Source organism: Theobroma cacao, chromosome 9 (genome assembly GCF_053813885.1).
Source record: "Theobroma cacao isolate CCN51 chromosome 9, ASM5381388v1, whole genome shotgun sequence".
NCBI classification, from domain to species: domain Eukaryota; kingdom Viridiplantae; phylum Streptophyta; class Magnoliopsida; order Malvales; family Malvaceae; genus Theobroma; species Theobroma cacao.
In genome coordinates, this window is record NC_142647.1 from 12,998,097 (window position 1) to 13,003,091 (window position 4,995).

The 4,995-nt window shown below is 32.6% G+C and overlaps 1 pseudogene; it reads right to left on the reverse strand.

The window, feature by feature from the left end:
• Positions 1-205: 205 nt before the first annotated feature.
• LOC148760738 (uncharacterized) lies at positions 206-981 on the reverse strand (annotated as a pseudogene).
• Positions 982-4,995: the final 4,014 nt, after the last annotated feature.

Sequence of the window (4,995 nt, forward strand, 5' to 3'; positions counted from 1 at the left end):
TTCATTAACATTATCACAACATTGTTGAACACTTTTCCAAAAACGTTCAGTCATTTCCTCTAACTCCATAAATTCCTTTTCTCTACCATCTTATTGTAACACATTCTCTTCACTAGAGCTCTCCTCCTAAAAAAAAAGTCAAGAGAGTCTCCCTAAATAATAAGGCTCTAATTCATAAAAAGAAACATCCAGGGTTACATGTAATTTACAAGTTTGAGGGTCCTTGCCAAGTTCGGTTGGCTAGCATAGCTGTGCTCTCAAGATTCGAACAAGAGCTTCCCAGTGTCTGTCTTTGTTGATATTCTCTCATGACATGCATACGTGCTTTCCAAATCGAGTTTTGGATCTTTTCATAAGATTTCTCCACAGAACTGATCAAATTCATAAACAAATCCATTTAGAAAATATGGACTTGAAGCTTAGCCATCGCAAAATGTAATTGGACTACACCTTCAACTGTTCCTTCTTACAACATAGTCTTGTGATCAATTTCTTAAAAAATAGCCACAAGTTCATTATAGTATATTGATAGCGGTTGACCATTTTGTTTGGTAGAGAAAGATATCTAATTCAACTTAAAAATACCAATATCGTCTGATCCATCATAGAAGGTTTTTGATACAGTTTCTCATATCTCCTTGGCTGTGGGAAGATGAATAAATCGTTGCATTAGTGATGGACTTACTGAATCAATAAGCCAGCTTTTCACTTTGTGATCTTCAGTAATCCATGTTTCAAGATTCGAATCTTCGGATGCAGTTTTTTTGCTTCCTTAATGAGATATCCAGCTTTGTTGCGAGCGCTAATACACATCTCTATGAGCTGAGACCATAATGAGTAATTTGTCTCATCCAATGTAATACTGGTAGGAAACATAGAATTGTCTTGGTGGCCAATAATTGGTGATGTTGGGTTGCCTGGTATGGTTAGAACCATGGAATTTCTTGATTCAGTTGAAACAATGGAATTGGTTTCTACCATGTAGTTTCAGATGAATAGAAGAAAGAAAAAAATGTGATGGTGATTTTTGAGTACGGGATTCACGTTAGAGAATTCCTTTTGAATTAGAATTGTTTTGATACCATGTAGAAAATATTCAAGATCTAATCAAAGAATTAAACTACTTGATCAAAAAATAAAGAATTACATAAAGGGCTATTTATAATAGCTAACTAAACCTCAACCTACTTGGTGTGCAAGTAAAGTAATTATAATAGCCAACTAAACCTAAACCTACTTGGTGTGCAAGTAAAAAAAAATAGTAAATAAGGAAGTATTCTAACCCTAGACTAGCTTGGAGTACAAGCAAAGTAAAGAGAAAATAGGAAAATATTCCCCCTAAAATATTCCTAAAAATTAATAATTACAGCTCATGCTGACAGTATCTCATGAAAAGTAATGTGCCAATACCTATTATTACCAATCCATTGATCATGTTTAATAATGAAGCCAGACTTATTAGATGAAAAGACATAAATCCTAGGAAAATAAAATGAGAGAATTTTATTGTCGATCCATTTATCTAACAAACTTAGTTTTAGAACTACAATTGAGAGAAAAAACCAAACCGTAAGTAGTAGGGGAATCATACTAGCTAGTTCGGAGCATTTTGTTGGAAATGAGGCTTGATCCACATGCACTGTTCATGTTTTTCAGCATCTTAGCACATGAACAGTAGCTTCCCCCATTGAAACTTGATTTGAGCTTCTATGTCCTTTATTTTGCCTATTTAACACTATATAATCAGCCCCAAATGAATTTAACCTTGTTCCCTTATGTAAATTTGAATTAAAACACATAAAGTAAATTCATTTCAAAAGCCAAATTAAAAACAAAATTTGACATTATGAACCCTAGAAACATAGCACCTTCAATTGACAAGCCATTAGATTTAACATAACGTTATGGTCTTAGTAACAATTTTTAGTTATCAAGAAACAACGATCCCAATGTAATTGTACAAAAATTACATAAAATCATGATGTTCTTGATTTTGAAAATTTTAAAAATCATGATCCTTAAAAAATCCAATTTCTTAAGCATGATTCAACCAATTACAAAGATAAATTTAACTAAACTACCATATTATCAATAATATATCATTAAATAACTATGTCTAAGATTCAAATTGTACCATACATAAAGAAATTATGAATTTGGATAGGATGATTACACAAATTTGAAAACCACACAAAACTTAACAAACGGTAACAATTAATTCATGTAATCAAAATTTACTAAAAGTTAATTATCAAAATAATATCTATGCACAAAATTTAATCAATATATAGTCATTGAATAGCATATAAGACGTTTACCATAAATTTAATCAAAAAAACTTTTTAAATAAAGTATTCAAATTATTTCAAAATTTTCATATTTATTTAATAAGGTCTATCAATCTATTAGTTCAGATTTCGATTTTAATCTTTTTTATCTAATTATATTATGAATTTGACCTATCATATCTTGCATAAGTCTTGTCTCCCTTTTTCCTTCTTTTGCTTTGTTGTTTTTTATTTCTTTTTCCTTTCCCTTCCATCTCTTTGCCAATGTCATTAACCAACAATCAAGTAGGGATGTTGGTTGGCATCAGCGAGCAATACCACTTAAAAAGGATAAAGGAAAAGAACATATTGCTGGTAGCTCTAATTGGTACCAATTATTCCACCCTTTTCTTTGTTACATTCTTACTCCCTTTCATGCTTTCAAACTAATAGCTTTGACATACAAAACAATTTATAACAATTTTGCTAAATGTAATATGTAGTAACCTATTGTAGAATAAAATTTATGCTGCAAAGTAGATAAATTTGATAACATTATAAAAATTGTTGTGAACAAATTTTGTTCCTAAATATAAAATTTACCATGGCTATATTTTGCAATCATAGTATTAAGAGATAGCTTTTTTTTTCTACTAAGAAATCATATTATTACTTTATCGAACTAGACACATCAACAAGGCAATAGTTCACCTGATTATAAACAAACATCTCTCAACAACATACTTAAAAATCAAAAGAGAGTAAATAACATACACCAAGGCCATATTTCTAGCAATGCCCCAATTCTTGTGATCAACTCAATATTTTAACACAACAAGAAGCAAGTGTCACTAATTTCACGTCAATCAGAGATGGGATGGGTGTTGGGCTTATACTTAAAGACCTTTTTCCACCTAAACAACATGTCTTTTGGGTTAAAAATATGGGTATGAGATAAGTGGTATCAAAGCCTACCAAACTTTTCACTAACAAGGGACCCCATGAAAGATATCAAGGTTGGGGTAGGTTTAGACCAAGGTGTGTCCCTCTTCCCTATGGATAAAAAGGGCCAATGTAAGAAAGGCATTGCATAATTGATGGGTAGTATGTCACGAATCCCACATCAGTAAAAGATAGAATGGGTCTTGGGCTTATAAATAAGGGCCTTCATCCACCTAACAAACATATCTTTTGAGTTGAAAATGTGGGTCTGTTATGCAGGAAGCTACCTAAACTTTAACACGATTTAGTCAAGGTCTGAACTATCACATGGTCTTACTTGAATATATTTCCTCAACCAGAATTGAGAATTATGCCTTATCCAAAAATGATTTCATTATCAGTTCTTTGTTAAATACTAGTCTCTATATCAAAAAATGCCCTTCACAACAACAGTCAATCCACGAACTAGTATCAATAACTACATAGTGGCTTTAATAGCTTGATAGCTCCCCATATGGGAACATTATCCACGTCAAATCCTAGCCACAAATAGATCAACATTATCAACTTCTATTTTTGCAAGAGTTTGCATGACCATTAACTTCTTGAAAAATATTCCAAAAGAGGACACAACCAATAGCACCTTAGGATGAATCAATTTGATGAAAGAGCTTCCAAAATTTCCATGGCCTTTTGCATGTATTGAGAACTCAATGAACCATAATCCTTTAGTCCTATTCAATAATTTGAGACCTTTTTCCCAACTATGGTGTTTGACAAAAAATTTCAAAGGCCACTTTTCAAAAATTAGTATCAAGATTACAGATTAATTTTTCAAGATCAGTTGTTTACACTGTATGAACCTCCTTGGAATTTTGTGAGATAATGGTTGAGACTCTTCGATACCAAGTTAGATCTCTACCTTTTACGTATCTAGGGATTCCATTGGATGCGAATCCTAGGAGTTTTCGTACATGGGAGCTAGTGATCAAAAAATTCAAGAATAGGTTGGTGATGTGGTAATGAATAAGAGACATGTGACCATATCCTTATTTCTTGTTACCATAGTTGTAAGGTATGGTTCGCAATTTTGAAATGGTGGAATCTTCCGTAAATAACCCCTTGTACAATTAAGGTCTTCATTTAGGCTTGGGACAGTAACTGCTATGAAGGCTATGCAAAAACTAGTTGGATGGTTTTTGGTGGTGCAACAATCTAGTCTTTGTGGTTGGCTAAGAATGATTCTATTTTTAAAGCAAAAAAATGGGATAAAGATGAGATTGTATTTCTTATCAAGGTGAGATAGATGCTATTGGTAAAGGTGATTAAAGGGCATGAGGTGGTTGATGAGCATGGATGGTGGGTTGAATCATGGAAACTTCAGTGTTGATGCAACAAGGGCAACCTTGGTTAGGTGTGACATGGTTACCACAAGGAAATATCAAGTTTAAATTTAATGTGGATGGTTCAATGCAGGGTAAATCAAGCCCAGTAGGGTGCACCGATGTCTTACATGATTTTCGCGACCACATTCGTGGGGTGTTTTATGAACCATTAGGAGTTTAAGATTCTAATTATGCTAAAATTATGGTCATTTTTTATGTAGTGAAACTATTGTCAACCATTACATAGGTTGGTGCATACAAACTCATTATTGAATTGGATTCCAAAGTTGTCATATATTGGGTGAATGAGAGCACTTCAAGGCCTTGGAATTTTTGGAAGATATTTAATGAGATTGATAGTTTTGTGCAATTTAATTGGTAATATTTTTTTTTCTCATATT